General features: G+C 36.7%; 1 pseudogene; it reads left to right on the top strand.

Annotated features, from left to right (window-relative positions):
- On the top strand, positions 1-27917 carry LOC121246253 (annotated as a pseudogene).

Here is a 27917-nt window from a genome sequence, read left to right as displayed (position 1 = left end):
ATGGTTTCTCGATTGGCTCCAGTTCTTGGGGGTATTATTTTGCCGGAACAAGCTGCATTTATTCGTGGGCATAGCATCTTTGAAAATATGGCCTTGGCTCAAGAACTTGTGTATGGTATGAATCGTAAAACTATGGGTGGTAATGTTATGCTGAAGATTGATATGGCAAAAGCATATGACCGTGTAAATTGGAGATTTTTGTAGGAGCTGATGCGGAGGTTGGGTTTCTTAGATAAGTGGCGTTCTTTGATTTTTAATGTGATTTCCTCTCCTATTTTTTCAGTTATGTTGAATGGTCAGTGCAAAGGATTTTTCAAGCCTTCCCGTGGACTTCATCAAGGCGACCCATTGTCGCCGTATCTATTTATTTTGTCAGAGGAACTACTTTCAAGAATGCTCCATAAAGCATTTCCTCAAGGCCAAGTTAAGTATTTTAATGCTTGTGGGTGTGTGCGTCTTTCTCATTTATTGTATGCCGATGACTTGCTGATTTTTGCTAATGGAGGTAAAGTTTCTATTCGGAATCTGGGGGGTGATTAAAAAATATGAAGAGATTTCTAGTCAGTTAGTAATTCCACAAAAGTCCTCTATTTTCTTGTCCACCAATATTCCATTGGGTCAAAAAGAGGATTTGAAGCGAATGTCGGGTTTTATAGAGGGTGCATGGCCTTGTACATATTTGGGTATTCTGTTACATGTTGGGCGTATGAATATGAGATTGTTTTAGCCATTGTTGTTTAGGGTGCAAAAAAAGTTGGCCGGGTGGAAGAGTAAATTGTTATCTTTTGGTGGTAAAATTATTCTTATCAGGCATGTACTTAGTAGTATGCCCATTCATTTATTGTCAGTGATGAATTTGCCTAAAGGAATCTTTGGGAAGCTGAAAACAATTTTCTCAAATTTTCTTTGGTGTTCTAGTGATGAAACTAAGAAGCGTAAATGGGTCTCATGGCGGAATATTTGTTTCCCAATAGAGGAGGGGGGACTTGGTATTCGTGATTTGTTCAAGGTACAAAGCTCATTGTTCATGAAGTTTGCTTGGAAATCGTTAAAGGGTGGTTCCCTAGTCGGATTTTTTTCGATCTAAATATGTGGGAAGCTCTCATATTGGTTCGGTGATTGAAGGACCAAGGGGGTCTCGGTTTTGGCGAGGGGTCATTCAGGCTCTCCCTTTGGTTTTAAGTAACTCAAGATGGTTGGTCCGTGATGGCTCTTCAAGTTTTTGGTTTGATAACTGGCTAGGTGATGGTGCTATTGCTGATCAACAATTGGTGGTGGGGGATAGAGGAGTTTAGGTCCGAGATATATTCGAAGGGGCGGAGTGTAATGTTTCAATGCTACGTCAGATGGTGGATGAGGAAACTGTGAACATAATTTTGATATCACAGGTTCATATTCTCGAGGGACCTGATTTCTTGGTCTGGAAACCTTATATAGATGGCGGTTTTAATACTAAATCAGATTGGAATATTGTTAGATCTCATGGTACTATTTGTCTTTGGAAGAAATGGCTATGCCAAGCTTCAGTTCCTAAGAAGATGTCTTTCTTATGTTGGTGTGCACGGCGTAGTGCTATCCTGGTGGATGAGGTAATTATGAAACTTGGTATCCCAATGATTTCGAAATGTCATTGTTGTCCCTCTTCCCAAGTTGAGTCCATGGATCATATTCTTTGTGAGGTGGAGGGGCCAAGGAAGGTTTGGAATTATTTTACAGCAATTTTTGGAATTCAATTGCCTTCTACACGGGTTTGGGCTGGGTTGATGAATATATGGTGGTGCCGTGCTTCGCAATCTTCACAAGTGCGTTGGTTACATGGTGTTATTCCTATCTTTATTTCTAAAGCACTTTGGAGATGTCGTTGTGCTGCTCGTATGGAGGGGCTAAATTTTGATTGGAAGAATGTTATTAGAATGGTAAAAGGCTTTATTTTAGAAGCTTTGGGCATGGTGTGGAAGTTCAAAAAATTAGGCCCCCATGATGTTGCAGTATTAACAATTTAAATTGTCCTTTAGAGGCTTTGGAGAGTAGAATGCCTAGATATATATCGTGGGCATGGTTGGGATGGTGAAACTAAATGTTGACGGGGATTCTTGTGGCAATCTTGGGATGTTCGGCGGAGGGGAAATTGTTAGCGATGACATTGGTCATGTTTTGGGTGGGTTTACTCATTGCCATGGGCAAGCCCACCCAATATATTGATGGTCTTCAGATGTGTAAGCAACTTGGGTTGAAGAATTTTGTGGTAGAGTCGGATTCTAGTGTTATAGTGGAACGGTTTGTCTTAGGTGCTTGTAATTATTGGTACCTTTGAGATTTTTGGGAGGAAGCTCAATGTCTTGTTAGGGAGCTTAATGTTCAATTTAAATTGGTGTTTAGAGAGGCTAATATGGTAGCTGATTTTTTGGCTAAACTTGGTGTTAATGGTGGGTCTCTGGATTTTTTTGGAGAATATGTTGGTACGGGAAGGTTTAGAAGTCTTTTTCGTTTGGATAGTTGGGGTTTCCCCTACATTAGACGCTAGTTTTTGTGGGGTTGTGTTTTTTTTTTTGTTCGTGATGTTTTTGTAATCACAGTATTCATCTGTCATAAGTGAGGGGTTTTTTCAATAAAATTGGGAAGGGGTCACTTATGGACAAGTGATCTTCGTCTCTTTCTAAAAAAGAAAAAAAAAATCCTTTGAAACACTTGATTGGCTACACGTAGGCATACGAGAGAATAAAAATTGTCCTTCATTCCGAATGGCGTCATCCTTAGATGCTTTGTTTAGAGCATGTCTCTCTCTTTTCCAACTGCGATGGTGCTCTTTCTGTTCTTTTGACAAGGAATCGTACCAATCCCTTCTTTTTGACTGTTTTCCAAGATCCTGGCGGATTTTTTTAAAAGAATTTAATGTTTCAGAATATAAGGAATTTAATTGATAATTTTTAAATATATGTTAAGTCATCTTTTAATTAATCTTACCACTTTTCATCTAGTTATTGAACGGAAGTATCGCTTCAGGAATTGAAATATGTTGCAAAGAACCAGGAGCGATAGAATTGATGACCAGAATGTAAAAGGGAAACTTAATTCTATATATATATATATATAAAAGAAATATTACAAACAGATTAATAAAATTTCACATTGACAAAACAAAATATCGAACTAATTATAATTAAAATTGAGAATGATGCAAATAATTTTGAACGGAGATAAGAAGAAAACAAATGTACATATATGACTACTAAATTTCAAGAATGGAAATCCTTCAATAAGAAGAAATGAAGATTAGAATTTTATAGATGCACCTTTCCATAATACCAATAACATCATGCTTTCTTATGAAAATAGAAACCACTTATTGTAAGAAAATGACACCCATAGTGGGCACCCATTCACCTTCTTTTGAGGGTAAAGAGTGAGATTTGATGGTTGGCTGGCCAGCCAGGGATTACACTAGAGAGGCTATTTACATAATCTCTCCCCCTCTTTTGATGATACACTTGGATAAACAAGCTCTCTCTCTCTAATGGTTCTCTCTAGTCATAAAATCTAGACTGTAGAAAGTGTGAGTATTGCTCTGGTATTACCACGTAGCACATTCTACTATCGATGTGAAGATCGTGGACGAACAACGAAGTTGGAGAATCCGTGGAACAACCGTACTAGATCTGAGATATTTCCTATAAGGTAATATCGCTTCCGTTGTTCATTCTGATCTAGTTTTTCTAACACTTATATATGAAATGCTCATATGTTTAATAATTAATTTAATTGCAATCATCCAAGAGATTCTAAGATCCTACAAAGTATGTTCTCAACTAATTTCTACTAATTAAGAATTTAACAATGTTGATTCAGGATTTAAGGTTTATTTATCACATCTTTTGTGTAGATATAGGAATCTAATCTTTAAATGAATCTGGTTAGGACTATTAAGAATGATCATTACAGCGTGAGTTTTTTTTTAAGGGATGTGATATATTTTGACCATTAAGAATAAAAAAAAAAATGGAATGAATATTGGGAGAATTATTGGGAGAATTTCATAATTCATTACTAACAAAGCCAAACAAATGCAACTGAATCAAACTTTTGGAAGGGACCATAACACTAATCAGAAATGACCAAATTTAATAAATGAGCTATAAATGCCAAGAGATTGTATATGAGAAGAGCACTTATCAAGAAAACGTGAGGAAAAAGTAAGAAAGGGCAGGCAAAACACAAACCCTTAAATAAATAGCAGCGACCGACCGGAGAAAAATCAAGAATAAGAATCTTCAAAGAAAAAAGACTGAAAAAAATCCAAAGCAGTGTAAAATAAGGATATTTTTGTAAGGTAATGTACTTTTATATGGTATTTTAAAATAATAACTCATATTTTAAAATATGATTGTAAAATATATTATAAAAAATATTGTGTATTTATCATTTTTTAAAGAAAAATATTCAAAACTCCCGATCGATTATGCATACATATCACAAAGGAGTATTGCTACTCAGCATCTTTATATATCATGTACCATACACCACACTTATTTTTATTTTTATATTTTTCTTAAATAAATTAAGTTATTCTACTTATCATACATACATCACATCACATATTTAGTAAGAAAAAAAATTATGTATAGTGTGTGATGTGAAGATAATGAATATAATTTTTCATCACAAAGATATATAGGAAAATACTCTAATTTTTATTATAAAGGGGATCTAACGAATTATATAAAATCACATCAATTTATAAAGTTTCTTTTTGTGTAATTGTTTTTTAGCTATAGCAATCCTCGTGTGTGTGTGTCTATATTATATAGACATATATATATATATAAATAAATGATAAATACCCCTTTTTTTGAACTCGGTTTTATAAAATATCCATTGTTATCCTTTTGTTATGTTTGTTGCTATTAATTTGTACTGCGGTAAAATACATCAATAGCCCTTCTTCTGCTTCTTCTTCACTTTCTTCCACAAGACCCTCCCTCCCTCCCTCCCTCCCTCCCTCCATCTTCTTCCTCCTGAAAGCCAAAAATCACAGCCAGCAAACACTACCCATGTCCTCGAGTCATCAGAAAATGATAACTTGCAATGATCGATGCTCTGTTTCTATCCTCTCTTCTCTTTGTTTGTTTTCCGTCGTTGTCGTTTTCATGCTCTCTGGCCATTTCTGTGGGCAGATGAGTTTCTCAGGATTAGACTTGGAGTTGCAGAAGACAAAAGTCACTCTCGATGATGATCAACACCGACCTCTACGTACTGGTGGCTTCAGTACTGGTTTCTCCTGGAACTTGTCCGAGTAGCTGTACGTTTTAGCCTGCCCACCTCTCTCTCTCTCTCTCTCTCTCTCTCTCTCTCTCTCTCTCTCTATATATATAAATTTATGTATATAGAGCGCTGGTTTCCTGACGACAAATCGAAAGCGAGCTCATATATTTTAATCATGTTTTTCAAATATCACTTTGAGTTTGCTTCGAATCTCATATTTCTTTCTATATACACACACATGCATTATATATGCGAGAAAGGCCAAAACCCATCGTCATAACACTTCAAATCCCCTTCATCTGTCTGTTGGCTTTTTATTTGAATAATTTGCTCATTCAATTTCTACATTTTATAATATCGTGGTCATGCTTAATTAATTATACTCTATAATGTAGAGAAAGAAGGCGAAACTAAGCAGAGGGCAAAAGCTCGAACAAGGACTTGCACGAGCACGATATTCGATTCGCATAGCAGCTTCGAAGCTAAATCTCTCAACAATGACACTCAACGACGGCGACGATTTCGTCTCCTCCGGAGTCATCTATCGCAACCCCAACGCATTTTTTCAGTAAGCCTTTTGTTAAATAGAAAACAAAATATAAATTTTGTAACGTGAGTTATAGATCATGTATCGACTTGCATATTTTGAGATTGTATAAATCATTTTTGAAAATGACAAACCTTTAAGCAATATATTGTAGTTGTTTGATCATGTATTTGATGATGATCAGGAGCCACGAAGAGATGGTGAAGAGATTTAGGGTTTGGGCATACAAGGAAGGAGAGCCGCCCATTTTTCACTATGGGCCAATGAAGGACATATACTCAATTGAAGGTCATTTTATCGATGAATTGGAAAGTGGAAAAAGTTTATTTATAGCAAGGGAGCCTGAGGAGAACACTGCTTTTTTTCTTCCGGTCAGCGTTGTCAATATCATCCAATACATCTACAGGCCGCCTTGGACTAATTATTCGCGCGAACGTATACAGAACGTTGTCAAGGACTACATGATTCACATCATATCAGAGAAATACCCATATTGGAAGAGAAGCAGCGGGGCTGACCATTTTATGGTTTCTTGTCATGATTGGGTACGTACGTACGTATAATAGCTATGTATTTAGAGTAATGCTATACGGAAGTTTTTACATCACACACTATATATCCACATGATAACATAATTTGATTCGTAAGATTCAAAATTCAAAATTTATTTTCAAAATCAACTTATATCACGTGGATGATGTACGATGTAAAGGTCTTCAAATATCATTATTCATATATTCATGATCTTTGTCATTTAGTTTAAGGTAGCTACAAGTTATATATATATATATATATATATATATATATATAATATAAATCTATCTATAGATAAAAGTTGGTGACAATCTTGCGATGATAGTAAATCAATTTCACTAACATTCCTCTATTTATGTGACATTTCAGGCACTAGAAGTTTCAGCAAATGACCCTAAGCTTTTCAAACACTTCATCAGGGTTCTATGTAATGCCAACACTTCAGAAGGCTTCCAATTTGCTAGAGACATCTCCTTAATCGAAGTTCATTTACTTAATGAAAACTTGGATATCCCAAGAATAGGCCAGGCCTCAAACAAACGTTTGATCTTTGCCTTCTTTGCTAATGGAGATCATGGGGATGTAAAAAAGATATTGTTTAGGCACTGGAAAAACAAAGACACAACTATCCGAGTGCATGACTATCTCCCACAAACGGCAAATTACTCGGAGCTAATGGGTGAAAGCAAGTTTTGCTTGTGCCCTAGTGAGTGGGAAGTTGCAAGCCCCAGAGTGGTTGTGTCCATACATGTAGGATGCGTCCCGGTTATCATTCCAATAATTATGTGCTACCATTTAGTGATGTTCTTGATTGGAGCCAATTTTCAGTTCATATTCCCATTGCAAAGATACTTGAAATTAGGAAAGTTTTGCAAACAATTTTAGAGGAAGAGTATTTAGCAAAGCAAAAGCAGGTAATTGAGGTGCAAAGACATTTTGTGCTTTGTGACGCCCCTAGATTCCGCTTGGGATCAAACAGATATCCGAAGTATCGGGACATGCAACACAAGGTTACTTGGCCTCGTTCATGACATATAAGATGCAATGTTCCTAATATACATTTCGCATTATGCAATATTCGCAGCGGATAATTTTTTTTTGAGCAATACTATGTACCAAACTTATAATATCCCAAATAGTTAAAACATAATTCATGCATACTTAACAAAATAAACATCCACGATTACAGCACGGGTCTGAGAAGACTGTAATCTCAAAACAACGGAGACCTGGCTCTATAATTACAATGCTAAAGTACACAATTGGGCTAGTTCGTTGAGTAACTCGCGTAACTCGACTAACGATGCCGGAATACTATCCAAAGACCTAACTATGGAGGCTACAAGCTCCGTGTTGCGTCTACGGCGTCTAGTCAACCTCCTCCAGTTTGCCAGTGTCTGCTCCTTGCTCTGATTCTGACACATCGCCTATCATTCGGGGGGAATGGTAGTTGGGACTACCATGGTGAGATTTGATTATAAATCTTAGCAAGTTAACAGGAAACTTCTACACAGGTTAATGATGCATGCATAACAGTAAAATCATTAATGCATAATCAAAGTCATAAGTAAGCATAGCATAACTTGACATATATCATGGCATAAATGACATAACTTGAACTGAAACTCAAACTTAGCTTGAGGTGACATGACACGTACATGAACTTAAAATATAACAAGGACTAGCAACATAGCATGAACGTGAACTTGAAACATAACATGGACTTGAAACATAGCATGAACGTAAATATACATAATTTAAACATGAACTTGAACATAACATGAACCAGAATATAACATAATATAAACGTGAACTTGAAACAAAACGTGAACGTGAACATGACATAACATAAACGTGAACATAGCCTGACATAAATGTGAACTTGAAACATGATATGAACTTGAAACATAGCATGAACGTGAGCATACATAACATAAACGTGAACATGAATATAACATAACATGAAACATGACTTAAATGTGAAATACATGAACTTGGAATCTTATTCAATAGACTTAATTAATAAAGTGACCATACGGGCGCCACACGGGTCCCCTTGAGCCGTGTGTCCCTAGCGATTACCGCATCACAACACATGTGTCTATACTAGTTGTGAGTGTGTTAATACGTACTCCATAGTTGCTATGGCCCCACGTATTCTACGTGTCACAATTGCTATGTCTCACGTATTGTATGCTCCACAGTTGTTGTGGCCCCATACTTCATGCTCCACAATTATTGTGGTCCCATGAATTGTTTGTGCCACACTTGCTGTGGACACACGTAACATAAAGTGTGGCTCCATCGGCGTTAGTGCCTGGCGCACTCCAGTGACCAGCTAGTTAGGCCCCATTCGCAACTTGTTGACTATACTTCGTCAACCCAGGAAATTTCACACCTATTTAGACACTCTAACGTGAACAAAGGAGTTCCACTAGGATATTACCCTATCCTGACACTTAGGGTCATGATTGATATGAATAACTTAACTGGCATACATGACATTTCGTAACGTGACGTGACATGAACGTAAGACGACATACATGACATACTTTGAGTCATAAATGTAATAGAAAACATTCCATAACATGACGGCATACGTAATGTGACATACTTGCAACAAATAGTAACATGTGACAGAATATATTGTTTAACAGATAAGTATTTCGTGACAGAATAATTCGTGTAATAGATAAACATGTGATGACATGGCATGGCATGGCATGACATGACATATATAACAACATACGAACATAAACTGTAGTTCCCTTACCCATCACACATACACAGTAAACTGATAGTAAGTTAAGAGCTAACTTACCTCGATAGTCGCGTTTTAAGAGAATAAAACGAGAAACATGAGAAACTGTAAGAGTGTATTCTAAAAGTTAGAAATTTAATTACTAACAATTAGAAATGTGAAAATAGGCAACTTAGAATAAAATTACCATTTTACTCTCTATATGTGAAAAAATGACCATTTTACCCCTAACTTAAGGATTTCACATCCTAACTCCAAAAATTACCAAAATTTACACTCATCATGTAAATTTTGTCCTAAACTCAAATATCAATTCAGAAAAATTTAAAATCATTTACAACTATAAAAAACTCACTATGGCCAAAACATTCATAGGCCATTTCTCTTGATTTTGGTTGCAATTTTTTCTATCTTCAAAACCCATCTAACACATTCATAACATCATCCTAAGATCAACCATGATTTAAATTATCAAACAAAAGTCACCAAAAATCAGAAAACAACACTTGGAGTTTTTGGTTTTACACTTAGTCTAAAAACAAAAACTTTTCTCTTAACTAACTTTGATCAATCTCTTGATCCATGGCTTAAAGGTATGCGATCTTCAAACTAAAATATCTCATGATTTAAAACCAACCATCAAAATTAAAATCACATGGCTAAAATTCAATAAAGCATGGATCTAACCCCAAAATATCAAATCTTAGGCCAAACAGAAATGCTCTTGCATAGAAAATCATATCTTTAAAACCATTACTAAATATCTTCAAAATAACATCCTAACATGTATATAAGAGGCTTAAGATTATCACATAAAAATATCAAAGCCTTTGGAATAAGATTAAATCATGAAATATTCACACTTTCACAAAACAAAAATTGTTTTTTCCACTTCCAGTTTTCAAGTTTCTAGATGTAAGGAAATCTATCATCAAAAGTTTTATTCATGCAACAAAACCTCAATGAACATTGATAAACACATGCTAATAACACTCCATAAAATTGTCAGACCAAGATATATCCATTAGTTTGGTCAAAAATTCTAAAACATAACATACTTTTCAGTTTCACGCCCAGAATGATCTTTCCATGGGTAAAGATATTTTTGACTAAGCAAATGAGCATGTAATGAGATTAATAAGATATTCACAGAAACTAAACTCAAAGGCGAACAACTTTTATGTGGAGTCATTTTGCTAAAATACCTATAATGGGTCAAAAATCTCCACACAAAAAGACCTTGAAATCTGCCCGAGAGAGCTCTTTTGAGTCTCTAAGAAGAGGGTGAAGAAGTGGTTAAAGGGAGTGAAATGTGTTTTGCACGACTTTAGACTTATGGAGGGGGAAGTTATGGGCATGAATGACCCTTGATTGGATATGACTATGTGACATAAAGTGGAGAACATAGAGGGACAAGGACTGCCTGCAGCGGCTGTGAGATTTTTCCTTCACATCAAGGCACTATTGGGTGCAGCCAATGGCAGTGGATTGTCTGCCATGTGGGGGAGGAAACTTCTTCAAGAAGCTTTGCCAAGATGGCCAAATTCGTGGGCCTTGGTGGGCCCCAACCCAGCGGCTTCAGTTTGGGGTTTAAAGGGGGTTTGGTTAGGGTTTGAGATGCTATCGAGCCCAAATCTAATTTTTCTAGGCCCAATCAAAATTTCAAGATTTAAAAGGTTGGATAAAGATTTTATAACAAGGATTTGATTAATTAATAGCATGTGGAAGTGATTTAATCAAGTTATTAAGCACAATGCTAGAAATCAGATTAAAAAGGGTTTGGAGGCCAACTTTAGGGTTTGAGACAACCGTTTAGGGTTTTTATTTCAATCACGATTTTGGGGTTTCAATTGGATTCTAACCATTTAGGATTTTGATAGGGTTGAAACCCTCTTTGGTCTGGCACAATTTGGTCTATTAGATGAAACAAAGCTTTGCTTAGGTGGCATGATCTCACACTTTGATTTCCTTCACAAATCGATCTAATGGTTCCTCTTTGTGCCAAGTGTCTAATACTATTCATTATGTGTGGCTAAAATATTGCCAAGTGTCTAAATAAAACTTCTTTAACCGAATTTGGACATTCCACACTATGATTTTGAAAACACTGCACTGGGTGTGCTTATCGAGGTTACTATTCACTCAGAAGAAATGCATAATAAATTTAGTACTGAAAAATCATAAATATTCTTATTAACCTATAGTGAAAATCGTTTACCGAAATTCAACCCCGAAGTGCCCTTAAAAATAATTTCACAATTTCGAACAGTCGTTTCGTCCAGAATTATGAAAATGGGCTATTGCACCATAAAATTCTAGATAATCAACTGAGTCTAATGGCGTGGACCATAACGCATTCTGGCACTTCTAATTACCTCAAATAATTAAACTTATATTTCTAGCACCATAGTGAGTGATAACATTGACTATGTTGACAAACTAAAACCTGTACGATTGGTCGATTCGTAAAAACTTATAGGGTTTTCACGAGATTCCTAAAGTCAATATAAATTTTACCAGTGAATTTCTAGCGGGTTGTTACATCCTCTCCTCCTAAAAAAAAGATTTCGTTCTTGAAATCGACGCAAGGAAAAACATAAAATACGCTCAAAAGAAGAAGTTGCTTACCAACCTACTGTCCATCATTGGATGCCTTTTCACGCTCCAGGGGGTAGGTAATGTTCTTCCTGAGGTAACGCCTTCCTCTCGTAGTCAACACTATTCTTATCTACAACCATCACATGGTTACACAAAATAACTACAACTATAGCATAAAGGGTATAACACTCCCAAAAGTTACTGCCTAAACTTAAAGACTTCTAGGCTGACATTCTAGGATACTGAATCCTTTCTTAAAAGAAATCAATATTCTCCTTACTACTCAAAGAATTATCCACAATGTATATATATCTACCATTCTTAACTCTCTCTCTCTCTCAAATTATATCAATTTGTATTGGAATCCTTCCTCAAAATAGGTCAAGTCGTACCAGCATACTCTTTAAATCTAAAACTTGTATTCATGCAGTTCAATTTGGAAGAATTTAATCCATACACAACTAAATTCACTTTCTCTATTTTCTCAAGGAATTCTATCTGCCTAGGACTAGCTTACTCCTTCATTATCACAACAAGTCGTTTCTCCTCCTAGGTGGTACCTCGATAAACGATTAGCTATTAACCTCAACTTAAGACTTACTCTCTTATGATTGGCCTAGCTCTTCTATCTATCATAAGCTGCCTCTTATTCTGACTCTAATGAAAAGAATTTGTTCCTACTGTTCATGTAAATCCTCAAGACCAAGATTTACTACCCATATAAAAGTCTCCAATATAATGGTGATCTACGTTTTCCACAGACACAATGCTTTGCCAAAAATACTTAACCACAACTAGATAAAACTACCATCATCAGCGAATCCTATTACGGCCAAAGCCTCTCCTAAACACTTTACTCTTCTGAACACAAATTCCTTTGGATTCTCAACATCAATACAACTCTAATTATGCAGAATACTAATTTATCAACCTTCAATATCCTTCATCCAATTGCTAAAGGGTATTCTATATCTACACTTATATGAACAATAATATTCTTAATGAGAATTGTTACTCTTACCACCTGGGTAACAATTCGGCTTCTGAACTAAACTCTCGTGTAATACCACAATCACTAAAGACGGGGACTCACTTGAATCAATAGCGTACAAGTTACAAACTTCAATGACTTGACATTCCCCAAATAACAATATTGCAACAATATAATCAATTACAATCAAATCAACCTTACATAAGCTTAACAATACCTAGGTCTTAGAAAAAAAATACCAGTGATGGTGCCAGCTTCTTCAGTTCTTGGGGCGTTAGTATCTGCATCTCCTTGAGTGACATCATACACTCTCATGGGCACGTGCTGCCTCTACTTTGGTTTGTAGCCGCTGTTGAGAGAAACCCAATTTCTTTCATTCCTCAAAGCAACACTGGGGCAGTCTTTGATCATATGACCCAGTTGGCCACACCTGAAATAAGTTTCCAACGCGATTCTGCACTTGCCTCCATGGTGTTTACCGCACTCTCCACAAGATGGAAATGTGATCGGTATTGAGCTCCCAGTCTCAATGCCTTTTCCTTTATCTGATCCAGTAAACATATTCTTCATTTCTGAACTTTCTTCAGTAGCATATGATGAAGTCCTCTTTATTTCCGAAATAATCAGGGCAGTCGAACCCTTCTGCTTTGTTTCTGTTATCATGGCCACGTTTACCAACTCTTGGTAATTCTCTATTCTTAGGTAAGCTACTTGGCTACGGATCTTGGCTGAAGTCCAACTTGAAACTTTTATTCCTACATCCTTTGAGTAGAAATCAAGTGTGGTGCAAACCTTCCGAATGCCATAAACTTAATGGCGTACTGCTCTACGGTCAAACTGGCTTGAGTTAAAGTCGCAAACTCCTGCGCCTTCAGCTATTTGACAGAATCTGGGAAGAATCTGTTGTCAAACTCTTCCTTAAATCTCTCCCAACATAGTGTAGACAAACTTCCTAGTTCCCTAACTAGAAGCTGCCTTCGCGTATCCCGCCATATTCCAGCTTCTCCTTGGAATATGTATCCGATAAGAACGTTCTGGTCCTCAGTACATCCATAGATCTCATAGGTCCTTTCGAGATCCATAATCTATTTCTCCGCTCTTAGTAGCCCTTCATTAACAGAAAAATTCGAGTAATGGTGGATCAAGAACCTAGACCCATAAGAATTAGTTTCAAGAATTTAGATTATATTAAAATCTAGACCAGTTGAAGAACCCGTCTCAAGAACCTAGATTACAAAGGAGGAATACCACAAAGGTTGTGATTTACCTTTGATAAGTTTAAGAGTTCAATCAGGAACAAGAGGAGAAAACTCAACTCACAAATAAAATTCAATATTGTCTAAGGCTTCAAATGAGGCTACAAAGAGTATTTAAACCAAACCTAATTAAAATCCTAGCCAAAATAAAGTCCCTTTTACCCAAAATGCCCCTGGATGAACAGTGTGTCGGCTACAGTATGCGCAGTTATAGTAACGCTACAGTAACCTCTTGAAACCCTAGTTCCTAAAAAGTAACTTTTCAAATAAGCCATTGGCCAAAATATAAGGCCTTCCCGAAAACCCTAATTCATTAAAAATAAGACGTGTGTGCCAATCATCTTCAAGCCCACTTATTCTAAACTAATAAAATAAATCATTTAACCAAATTGAAAGCCTCCAATAACAATAGGCCCTATCTCTAAGTCATGTCTTCTACAGCTTGAATCAAGTGGATCAAAACTTGTTCTCATTCTTTCAAGCTCATCTTGAGTGTTGGGCTCTTGCTAGCTTCATCCCAAGTGGATTGCACCAATCTGTGCATTGCTTCCTTGATCTTCTTGGCCTTTGATCTTGTAATTGGCCCATCTGGAACTTGCAAAGGATCTTCAAGAGTAGGTCCACCTTGGTTCCCATCATTCCCCCTCTCCTCAAAATGATTCGACCTGGAATCTTCGCCTACATCAAAAGGAGAAATATCAGAAACATTGAAAGTAGCAGAAACATTATACTCACCTGGAAGATCCACTTTATATGCATTTTCATTAATTTTCTCAAGAATTTGGAAAGGTCCATCTCCTTGAGGATGCAACTTAGTCCTTCTTTGGGCTGGGAATCTTTCTTTGCGCATGTGAACCCAAACCCAATCTCCTAGTTTAAAGATGACACGCCTTCGCCCTTTATTGGCTTGGAAAGCGACCCTTTCATTCTTTTGGGCAATTTGAAGCCGTACCCTCTCACGAAGTGACTTCACCAACTCCGCCTTCTTTTGTCCGTCCAAGCTACTCTAGCCATCAACAGGTAAAGGCATCAAATCCAAAGGAGTAAGTGGATTAAATCCATAAATAATTTCAAAAGGAGAATATGAAGTAGTAGTATGCATGGTCTTATTATATGCAAACTCTATAAATGGTAAACAATCCTCCCAAGTTTTTAAATTCTTATGAACAAAAGTGCGTAAAAGCTGAGTTAAAGTCTTATTAACTACTTCAGTTTGACCATCAGTCTGTGGATGACAAGTAGTAGAAAATAAGAGCTTAGTACCCAATTTTCCCCACAACACCTTCCAAAAGAAGCTAAGGAATTTAACATCCCTATCAGAAATAATACTCCTAGGTATACCATGGAGTTGCACTATCTCCCTAAAAAACAAGTCAGCAATGTTTGTGGCATCATCTGTTTTATGGCATGGAATGAAATGTGTTATCTTACTAAATCTATCCACAACCACAAAAATAGAATCTCTACCCCTTTTTGTCCTAGGCAGCTCCAAAATAAAGTCCATAGATATGTTTACCTATGGCTCACTAGGAACGAGTAAGGATGTATACAATCCATGTGGCAAAACCTTAGATTTGGCCTTTCTACATGTAATGCACCTTCCACAAATACGATTAACATCTCTCTTCATCTTAGGCCAAAATAAATGTTCATGCAAAATTTCTAAAGTTTTCTTGACACCAAAGTGTCCCATTAATCCCTCACCATGTGCCTCATGTACCAATAACTCACGCATAGAACAACTTGGCACACAAAATTTGTTTTTTTTAAACAAATAACCATCATGCTTGTAAAACTTACCAAATGCCACCTTATCACATACCATATACACATCAGAAAAGTCAGTGTCATCGGCATACATTTCTTTCACATATTCAAACCTAAGCATTTTAGCACTCATAGAAGTAAGAAATACGTACCTCCGGGATAGAGCATTAGCAACAATGTTCTCCTTACCTTGCTTGTAACAGATGGCATAGGGAAATGTCTCAATGGATTCCATCCATCTAGCATGCCTTTTATTCAACTTACCTTGACCCTTGACATGCTTCAATGATTCATGATCGTTGTGGATCACAAATTCCCTTGGCCATAAGTAGTGTTGTCAAGTCTCTAATGCACGAATAAGAGCATAAAACTCTTTGTTATAAGTAGGGTACTTCAGGGATGCCCCACTTAGCTTTTCACTAAAGAAGGCTGTGGGCCGCCTATCCTGCATCAAAACGGCTCCAATCCCTATTCCTGAGGCATCACATTCAATCTCAAAAGTTTTGTTAAAATCAGGTAATGCTAACACAGGTGTAGAGCACAACCTTTCTTTAATAGTGGCAAAAGCATTCTCTTGATTAGCCCCCAATGAAACCCAACATTCTTTTTAATTATCTCATGAGTGGTGCAGCAAAAGTGCTAAAGTCTTTAACAAAACGCCGATAAAAGCTAGATAAGCCACGAAAACTTCTTACCTCAGTGATGCTTTTTGGTGTTGGCCACTCCTTGATGGCCTTGACTTTCTCTTCATCCACCTCAATACCTTTTGTACTAACAATATAACCAAGAAAAATAACTTTTTTCATGCAAATGTGCATACAACTTCTCACATCTCAAAACATCAAACACATATCTCAAATGCTCAATATGTTCATTTAAGTCCTTGTTGTGCACTAAGATATCATCAAAGTACACAACCACAAACTTGCCTATGAATGCACGTAGGACTTGGTTTATTAATCTCATGAAAGTACTGGGCGTATTTGTAAGTCCAAATGGCATAACCAACCATTCATAAAGCCCATACTTAGTCTTAAAAGCAGTTTTCCATTCATCACCCTCTTTCATTCTAATTTGATGGTACCCACTTTTAAGATCAATTTTACTGAAAATAAATGAGCCATGCAATTCATCAAACATATCATCAAATCTAGGAATGGGATGACGATACTGTATCCTGATATTGTTGACCGCCTTGCAATTAACGCACATCCTCCACGTCCTATCTTTCTTTGGCACTAGTAGCACTGGTATTGCACAAGGGCTCATGCTCTCCCTCATGTACCCCTTGCTCATCAAATCCTCAAATTGCCTCTGAAGATCCTTTGTCTCATTTGGATTACTCAAATAGGTTGGTCGGTTTGGAATAGCAACCCCGGGCACAAAATCAATCTGGTGCTCAATGCCTCTAATGGGTGGCAACTCATTTGGCATCTCCTTCGGGAATACATCCTCAAACTCCTGCAACAAAGAAACAATCAAACTAGGAAGAGACTGGTTAATTTTATCAAGAGTAAGATAAGACTCTTTATAGACAAGAAAAATCATAGCAAAGTTTCCAATCAAGTCTGATTCTATCTTTTAATTTCTTGCATCCTTAAATTTAATTCTAGGGTTGCATTGTTCTAGGGTTGCCAAAAAAAATAAAAAATAAAATTCTAGAAACAAAAAGTAGGCTGCCAAAATTCTTAGGGTTTTGGGTTTGACTAGAATTTGCATCACCTAGGGTTTCGAAATTCTAGGGTTTTAATGCAACTCTAAGTTTGTCAATTGCTTGGAGTGCCGTTCCATTGATTCTCTTCTATTTCATTGTCAATTCTTGTGTGTTTGAATTCAATTGCTTGATTTTCACAATTGAGTATTGCTGTTTGTGATTGAATTAGAGAAGAAAAAGGAAAGGAAAGGAAAAAAAAGAAAAAAAAAGAAAAAAAAAAGAAAGAAGAAGAAGAAAAGAAAAGGTAGCACATTCAAAAGTTGCTACATAGTTACAACAAAAAGAAGGAAAAACATTTGTTGATTGAGTTTTATCATCAAAGGGGCTGAATACATATTTATAGTTGGTATCTTGTTTTATAATTAATCTTTCCCTCGTATAAATTCCTTGAGTCTAGTGTCATTTTATTCCTTCCTCGTTTCTTGTTTCTTGGATCTATATTACTGATTGGAATAATATAAGATTGTATTGTCTTGATTTAGTTCAATTAGTTCTTAAAGAACTTGAGCGGGAAAACTATTGAGGTAAAATGCAAGAAGAGAGTGTGAGACTATTATCGGGAAAAAGCCAATTAAGAGTGAAACACGAGTGAGTGCCATTATTCGAGTGTAAACACGTAAGGGAGTGTGTGAGGTTTTCCACTAACATTCTTTTGTGCAGCACTTTACAATGTCTCATCGGAGTTGCTCTTCACCAAAGGGGATGGTAGATAACTCATCTTTTGTGTTGCAATCCATGCAATAACAGTTTGAGCGGTTGAACTTGGTGTTGAGTGAAGTGAGAGATAGGATAGATCATCAAGATGTGGTAATTAGAAATCTACAGGGCATGAGAGATAGGAGGCGAAGTGAGTCTATGTTGAAAATGGGTATGAGAAAGAAGAGTATGGTGATTCTCTTGTTACTACGCGTGCACTCAATACACAAATTAAGATGGATGATATAGAGTAGCAGAGCGAGAACTTTTTTCATACTAGATGCCACATCAATAATAAGGTATGTAGTATGATCATTGATTTGATGAGTTGTATTAATTTGGCTAGTACTACTTTAGTTTAGAAATTGAATTTACCTACTTTGAAACACCCTAGACCATACATGTTGCAGTGGTTGAGTGATTGTGTGGAGGTTAGGGTAAATAAGCAAGTGCTAGTTTCCTTTTCAATTGGAAAATACCAAGATATGGTCCTTTGTGATGTAGTACCTATGCATGCTGGCCATATTTTGTTGGAAAAACCGTGGCAGTTTGATAGGAAGGTGATCCATGATGGGTTAAGGAACATGTACAGTTTTGAAAAGGATGGAAAAATAATCAAATTTGCTCCTTTAACTCCTACACATGGGGACCAATTGAAACTCAAAAGTGAGGTTGCTCAAAAAAGAAAGAGTGAAAATGAGAGTGATAAAAAAAGAAAGAGTGAGAGTGAGAGTGATAAAAAAAGAAAGAGTGAAAATGAGATTGATCGAAAAAGAAAGAGTGAAAGTGAGAGTGATCAAAAAAGAAAAAGTGAAAAAGAGATTGAGCTAAAAAGCAAGAGTGAAAGTGAGATTGAGCTAAAAAGCAAGAGTAAAGGTGAGATTGAGAAAAAAGGAAATAGTGAGGTCGAAAAGGAGAGAGAGAGAAAAATGAGAGAGAAAAAAGATGTGGGTGAGGCTAAGACCTCAAGAAAAAGAGAGAATGAGTTGAAAAACAATTGAGGCTGAGAGTACAAAAAAAGATGAAGAAAAAGAGAGCGATAGCAAAAAAGAGAGTGAAAAGGAACGAGTGAGTGAAATAGAAAAAGTGAGTGGAAAGAAAAGAGAGAGTGAATAAAGTGAGAGAAAAACAAAGAGAAAAGTGAGTTTATATGCTAAGGCGAGTCTTAATACTAACGAACTTGACGTATCTTTGCCTAGTATTGTTGTCTCTTTGTTACAGGGATATGAGGTCGTGTTTCCTAGCGGCGTGTTTAGTGGATTGCCACCTATTAGGGAGATAGAGCATTACATTGATTTTGTGTCAGGTGTGACAATTTCTAACCGATCTTTCTTTGAAGAACATGAGTCATTGACACACTTGAAGGGACAAGGTAAGTTGTTGACTAGAATGCATGCTAAGTAGGAGGACTGTATTGAGACTTTTTCTCATGTATTCAAATACACACAAGGTATGAAAAATTTTGTGGTTGATGCTTTAGCAAGAAGGTATGTCCTTGTCTTCATTTTAAATGAAAAATTGTTGAGACTTGAATATGATAAAGATTTGCATGTTAATGATGATAACTTTGCTAGTGTGTATGGAACAAGTGAGAAAGCATCATTTGGTAAGTTCTAGAAACTAGATTGGTACTTGTTTAGAGAGAATAAATTTTGTATGCCTACTTGTTTCATGCGTAAGTTTCTTGTGTGTGATAGATATGGTGGTTTGTTGAGTAACCTTGGTGTAAGGAAGACTTTTGTTTTGTTGCATGAACGTTTGTGGGAATATCATTTGCCATTCAATGATGTGTTGCATGAACGTTTGTAGAAGTATCATTTGTCATTCATTGACGTGTTGCATGAACATTTGCGGAAGTATCATTTGTCATTGATTAACGTGTTGCCTGAATGTTTGTAAGAGTATTGCTTGCCATTTATTGAGTTTGCATATAATTAGAGTGATCATTTTCGCGTAAGGAAAGCTTTAGGTGTGTTTCATGAATGTTTGTGGGAGTATCATTTGCCATACATTGACTTGTTGCATGAACGTTTGCGGGAGTATCATTTGCATTTCATTGAGTGAAGTGTACACGTGGTAGAGTGATGTACCATATGGCGGATATGCCATAATGGTGATGTGGCGTAACGTGTGTAAAAAGAGTATCGTGGAGTGTACTTTATGTGGCGGAGTGATGCATCATATGGCGAGTATGCCATAATGGTGATGTGGCGTAACGTATGTGGAGGGAGTACACGAGAAGGGTACTCCATGTAGCGGAGCAATGCACCATGTGGCGTGTATGCCGATGGTGATGGGTCGTAGCGTGTGAAAAAGGAGTATACGTAGAGTGTATTCCATGAGGCAGCCACACTCCGTGTGGCGTGTTGCAGAGATAAGGATGGTTGTGTGATTGATGGGCGTGGAATGTGGTGAATAGTATCGGGAACTGTGGAAGAGTGTCCCGAAGTAGTTATAGCGCAGCCTGTAGTTTGAAGTGACAAGTGTCACAGTGATGGACTTACGGCTAGGAGTATGCGTGAAGTAGCAGAACAAGTGTAAGAGTACGCAGCATAAGCATGACTGGGCAACGTTACGAAGTGACGTGGTTACTGACAGTCGTGCTTGCGATGAGTGATGAGTTAGTATAGAAATGGTGTAGCAGGATCGTGACGAGATGTCACGATGAGACAGGAGTACGTGAGGAACCGTACTCGTGATGAGTTAAGGGTTGATGTAAGAATGACGTAGTGAGATGTCAGGTGACGTGACAAGGTCATGGTGTAGCTTGAGTATAGTCTCGAGCTATATGACATGATATAAGGCGTGGTTGTAAATGGAGCTTTGTCGTGTTAAGTGTTGGGATGAACTGTTAGAAGGGACGGATAGCATGAATAGTTATGCTAGCCAGGTTAAGAGAAGGTTGGTATCGGAGTATGGCCCTTGTCCCTACGAGCAGGTGATCAACATATTATATATTGATCTTAGGTGATAAAGGGGTAAGGTACATATGTAATCTGGTTAGACACATGTGCGGACGGATTTACCATATGTATTGGGTAATCTGTCCTGAGCACAGTTACACAGTGTTTAAGCCTCAAAGTTGGCTTAGAGCCGTGTGGCTTGTATGGATGAGAATGAGGATTTAGTGTGGGCTAAGGTGCATGAAGGTAGTGATGGGTGTATCGTTAGGATTGGGATGCGTGATTCCATTGGTCGGAATCATGCGTCGAATGTGGTTAGTAAGAAGAGTAAGACTAAGGTCTTAGTGTCTTAATCCTAAGGTGAATCATGGGTTCACTTTAGTAAATGAGCACGCGAGGCAAGACCTTGAGTTGGAAGATGTGGTGACCGTAATGGTCCCTGAAGGATTTAACATAGTTAAGGGCTCGTAAGAGCATGTGATATAAGGAGAGTGTTCTAAGTAAAATGTAGCTTTATTTCTAGTTTAAGTTGATTATGCATTTGATAGAGAATAACGTTAAGGTTATGTGTATGCATGTAGGTTGCCATCTGACACGCACATGAATGGACTGCATGATATGTAAGTAGCATGGAGTCCAGGTAAGTGTTACGTTCATACTCTTTTAGAGTCTTCTTAATATGTAAAGAAACGAAAAGAAACGCTTTTCCTCACGATGCTCTACGAAAAGACACGAAAGACGTTTTACGAAAGAAAATGCTAAGTGTTCAATGGTATACGTATGTACGGCCCTCCTTGGCAACCCCTTTTTACGCAACGAAAGTATTAATTGTACGCATGTGAATGGATGACTATATGATGTATCTATTGTATATATTTTCTGAGAAAATCCACGAACTGCACGAAAGGCATGAAGACGGACGCTTTTACAGATCCTACGAACCGAGGCTTTCACGCGCGCCATGAGGTGATGCTCGTAGATGCCGTGAGAGACGACGTTCAAGGTGACGCTTATGGATGCCACGAAAGCCGACGTCTAAGCTCATGTATGTTTTAAAATGAAGTTTTCCACGAACGGATTGTTAATGATGTTTTCTCATGAACTGAATCTTAAATGAAATGGAAAGAACTGAATGAAAGCTCCAGCTCTTTAGAGCTGGCATCAACGAATGAAAAGCAAGAATGAATGAAAGCATGAAATGTATGAAGACATGTAACGGCCACATGTATGAATGAAAGGGTACCAATGAATGGGGAGATTGCAATGCCGAGTAAGTAGTACTGGTAGTGCACCCAGTGCTTCCCCCTATGAAAAGGATTCCCAACCTGTGGCCACGGGTGGAGTCCAGGTCCAAAGGAAGACCGCTAACCCCAACACACGGAGCGTAACAGTGTGTACTGGCCTATAAAAGTGATAAGAAAGAATGTATGTATGTATGTATGCATGGCACGAACGCACGTATGTATGAATGCACGTATGTAAGAATGCACCGCATTCTTGCAGAAATGAAGGCACTGATAGGGGAAAGAAATGTTTTAAGAAAAGAAAGCCCCTCTTTCAAAGGAAAATCACGTCCAGTGATGTTTTCAAATGAACGCACGTATGCATGCACGCATGTATGTATAGTATGTATGAATGATGAATGCATGAATGAAAACCTATGTTGTTATATTTTAACCGTATGAAGTAATGCTTACGAGTCTTCGACTCATTTTAGTTTTTATGCATGTCCCTCCCCTTCACAGGGACGGAATGAGAAGTACGCATCAGGACAGACACGGCCCATGGAGAAGAGCACGGAAGTCTAGGCGTGGGTTTTAATCGCATGAGAGACCTTTTTATTGTAAGATTAATGTTTTTTACTGTAAACCTCTTTTATTCTAAAGCAGATTTTATTTTATAAACGTAGAGTCTTGCACCCTGGGTATGCAAGTAAGAAGTTTTAAATTGAATAGTAATTCCCGTCGTCCTTTATGAAAATATTTTATAAAAAGTCCCACCACAAGGACGGGCGTAACAAGACACTTAGAGGTAATTACCATTTTACCCTCTATATGTGAGAAAATGACCATTTTACCCTTAACTTAAGGATTTCAAATCCTAACTTCAAAAATTATCAAAATTTACATTCATCATGTAAATTCTGTCCTAAACTCAAATATCAATTCAGAAAATTTAAAATTATTCACAACTATAAAAAAGTCACTATGGCCGAAACATTCATAGGCCATTTCTCTTAATTTTGGTTGCAATTTCTTCCATCTTCAAAACCCATGATTAAACCAAAATTTTGTAACAAAGATCTTCCTATTCTATGTTTAAAAACACACTTAACAAATCCATTAAGAAAAAGTTAATCATCAACACCAAACTTTTTGTAAGAAGACCCAAACTTTTTAACAAAACGTAAACCCTTAAATAACAACTTTTGACCTTAATAAAAACATCTCCAAGAATTCTAAAAAATTAAATCTTACTTCTAACACATTCATAACATCATCCTAAGATCAACCATGCTTTAAATCATCAAACAAAAGTCACCAAAAATCACAAAACAACACTTGGAGTTTTTGGTTTTACACTTAGTCCAAAACAAAAATTTTTCTCTTAACTAACTTTGATCAATCTCTTGATCCATGGCTTAAAGGCATGTGATCTTCAAACTAAAAAATCTCATGGTTTAAAAATGTGTCCTAAAGAATATCCAACCATCAAACTTAAAATCAAATGGCTAAAATTCAAGAAAGGTTGGATCTAACCCAAAAACATCAAATCTTAGGCCTAACCGAAATCCTCTTGCATATAAAATCATATCTTTAAAACTAATACTAAATATATTCAAAATAACATCCTAACATGTATATAAGAGGCTTAAGATCATCACATAAAAATATCAAAACCTTTGGAATAAGATTAAACCACGAAGTATTCAAACTTTCACACAACAAAAATTGTTTTTCCACTTCCAGTTTTCAAGTTTCTAGATCTAAGGAAATCTATCATCAAAAGCTTTATTCATGCAACAACACCTCAATGAACATTCATAAACACATGCTAATTAAGTTGTTGAAAAATTTCTAAGTGTGTAAAGTATTTTTTTTTTTATAAATTTATCAATCATATCATATTTTTTTCAAAAGAATTTTTAAAATATTAGAAGCATTTTTCAAGCTCTCAAACTCGAAATCAAACAATCACCGAGTATTATATACTAGAATTGTTTTATAAGTAAGAAAGACAACTTTATATTAACATATGAAATAGGCGATGTCCATGTACACAAATAGTATACAAAAGAAAAACCTAAGAACATTCTAAGAAGTAGAAAATGACAACAAAATATCATGAGCAAAAGCTCTGTTAAGCACTAAAACAGAAATCCAAAACAATAATGTGTGTGTAAAAAAATTCCAAAGTTCCTCCAAGGTGCGCTCCGTATCATTGAAATACTGATAATTCCTTTCCATCCAAACACACCACATAAGACACAGGGAAACCATGAAGCATGTTCTAACAAGCAAGAAGTTTACCCACTCTCAGAGGCATCACCCAAGCCATATCGGTTCTATGAAAGATACCATCCCACAATGTCATTGCCACCTCACAATGCATAAATAAATGATCTATTGATTCCCCATGCTTCTTACACATGTAGCACCAGTTCATAACAGTGAAACCACGTTTTCTCAAATTGTCGGTTATCAAGATTTTCCCATGAGAAGCAATCTATGTGCAAAAAGCAACTTTGGAAGGTACATAAGACCTCCAAATACACTTTCAAGAAAAAAGAGAACTATATTGAAATGTCAATAGTTTATAATACAATCTAATTGTAAACTTGTTCCTCCCCTTTTCAACAAAGGTAAGAAGACCACCAGGTCCTTACCTTTTCCACAAAGCCATAAGCTCCTAACCACATGTTTTCAAACTTAAAGTACCTATGACCCTCATGAATGTCGCCACAATCCAACAAAATAAGAAAGGGGAAGATTCAAAAGATCCAAATAAACAAAATCAGAAAAATCCTCCATTGCTGAAGAAATACTAGATTCCTATGATCTCTCACTCGAGAAGCAAGTAATGTTGAAATCCTCACTCATACACCGCGGCACGTCCCAAAGATAATACAGTCCTGCCAATTCCTTCCACAAAAAGTCTCATTTCCCTATCCAAATTTGGCCCATAAACGCTCACATAGTCCCACTCCCACCCATCCTCAACATTTTTTAAAAAATAAGCTACATAAAAATTTCCAATACACTCCTCCATTGACTCAACCACTCTTTTATCTCATATTAATAGTACACTTCCTGAAGCTCCCATAGGCGCCAGATAAGACCATCCCAAAAAAGAACACCATCACAAACTACGGATAATACATATATCGATAAAGCGTAACTTCATTTCTTGTAAACACACTATATCAACCTTCCAATTACGCAATAAGGACTTGATACGAAGATGCTTATTGGGATCATTTAGACCCCTAACATCCTAAGAGAGGATCTTAGGCTTCATAAGAAAAATTAGACCCCTCCCTTTCAACCTGTCAGACACAAATCTGACATGATTGATGACCTTACTTGTGATAGGGTGATTTGTTGTGATTAATTTACATGTAAGTAATAATTACATTTTTTTCTACATTTTATTTTAGAGGCCAGGGACTAATTACTAAATGAGGAACATAGCCTTTTCCAAAATTTTGGTGGCCACAAACTAGTCCTCCTCCAAACAACAACAACAACAACAACAACAAAAAAAAAAAAAAAAAGGGAGTAAGATTTCATGTCAAAAACCTTATAATAACTTTTTTTTTGCTCCAAAATATTGCTAAAACTCAAATTTTAGATGTTAATTTTTAAAAAAAAATTCTTAGAACACGCATGCATGCTCTATATAGATATATATATCTCGAAAAGTAACATTTTATTAATAGAGTTCATTCAATTGATCTCCCTTTGCTTGCTCTTATTGTGTATTTGTAGTTTGATGCACATGTCAATTAATTTTCTTAATCTTGAATTTCATATATATTTTTTTGTCTCACTAAATGGTGAATATATATATAAGGTAAAAAAATAACTATTAATTAAGATATTAGGTTGTCCCTCAAAGATGGATTTCTATCTCTATCACTAGCTAGGGTGTAAATTATCATAACTATCTTGAGAAGTTTTAACTTATATATCAATAGATAAGTTGAGTGGTAGCACAAGTAGTTTATCCTCCATTTGCAATACAAATAAGTGAAATCGTATCACCTACCAAGCGCTCTTTTTCAGTGAAGGTGACATAAGACGGCGTCGTCCTGTTACCCTGATCATTTGCTATTATCTCTACTTGATTATGTTGCCACACTCCCACGCATGAATACGTCATCCCCAGATCGATCCCTATTGTCAGGCCCTCTCTTTCGCTCGACATTCTGACGATCGGATCAATGATCTCGAAGTATGATCAAAGGAACCCTAGGGAAGAATTGGGGATGAAGAGAGAACTGATGAAGAATGAAGGAAACTGAGATGTGAACTAATGTGATGTGGGTCTTAGAAGTTGGGAACTCGAGATGATGTCGTGGAGGCTCTTGAAGAAGCACAACGTTTAACCAGGGAGGAACGCACCGTTTCATTAAGGAGCAGCTTGCCGTTTAACTCTTTCATTGTAGTTTTGCATTACTTTAATTGTCATGTCGTTTTTATATAGAGTTTACCGTTGTTGAGGCCTGTATTAGACAGGGCGTTTTAATTATTGTCATCTTTACATTCTGTTGCTATAGGGCACGTTAGTTAATTCCTAGAGTTTGTTAGGAAATGCAGAGGGATGTGTGTATATGAGGAATGCGGAAAGGAAAGAAAAGTTATCGAGAATATTCTGAAGTTTGTTGCTGTCTGTAAGGAGGTTTGGGTTACCTCGAATAACCTAGTAGATTTATAATATTTCCGTTCATCGTAAAAAAAAAAAAAGAAAGTGAAATCGTGAATCTAATCTCCACAAGCACAAGCAGATTCTCTCTTCATAGAAATGAAGAGAGGGAAAAGTCATGAGTATATTATTACAGATCACGGGGTGTAACAGGAGGAAACTAGTTGGAAAAGAGAGAAAAGTACACACTATAAAAGAGAAATATGAACTATTACAATAAAAAATATTTAAGAATGGGGTTGCTCATCTTGGGTGACAATTTTGCAATGATAGTAAATCAATTTCACTAACATTCCTCCATTTGTTTTTTTTATAGAAATATTCCTCCATCCATGTGACATTCCAGGCACCAGAAGTTTCAGCAAACGAACTTGAGCTTTCCAAATACTTTATCAGGGTTATATGCAATGCCAACACTTCAAAAGCTTACAATTTGTGAGAGACGTCTCCTTAACTGAAGTTCATTTACTTAATGAAAACTTGCATATCCCAAGATTACGCTAGCCCCCAAACAAACTTTCGATCTTTGCCTTCTTTGCTGGTGGGGATCATGGGAATGTAAGGAAGATATTGTTTAAGCACTGGAAAAACAAAGACACAGCTATCCAAGTGCATGACTATCTCTCACAAATTGAAAATTACTCGGAGCTAATGGCCGGTGAAAGCAAGTTTTGCTTGTGCCCTAGTGGGTGGGAAGTTGCAAGCCCTAGAGTGGTTGAGTCCATACATGCAGATTGCGTCTTCGTTATTATATCTGATTTTCAGTTATATTCCCATTGCATAGATACCCAAAATTAAGAAGATTTTATAAGAAATTTTAGAGGAAGAGTAATTGGCAAAGCAAAAGCAGGTAATCCAGTTGCAAAGACATTTTGTGCTACATATACCAGCTAAGCCATATGATTTAATGCACATGGTGCTGCATCTGTTTGGCTTATGAGGCTTAATATTAGGCTGCCATTGTGA

Source organism: Juglans microcarpa x Juglans regia, chromosome 1D, assembly GCF_004785595.1.
Source record: "Juglans microcarpa x Juglans regia isolate MS1-56 chromosome 1D, Jm3101_v1.0, whole genome shotgun sequence".
NCBI lineage: Eukaryota > Viridiplantae > Streptophyta > Magnoliopsida > Fagales > Juglandaceae > Juglans > Juglans microcarpa x Juglans regia.
This window is presented reverse-complemented; position numbering and strand designations above follow the sequence as displayed.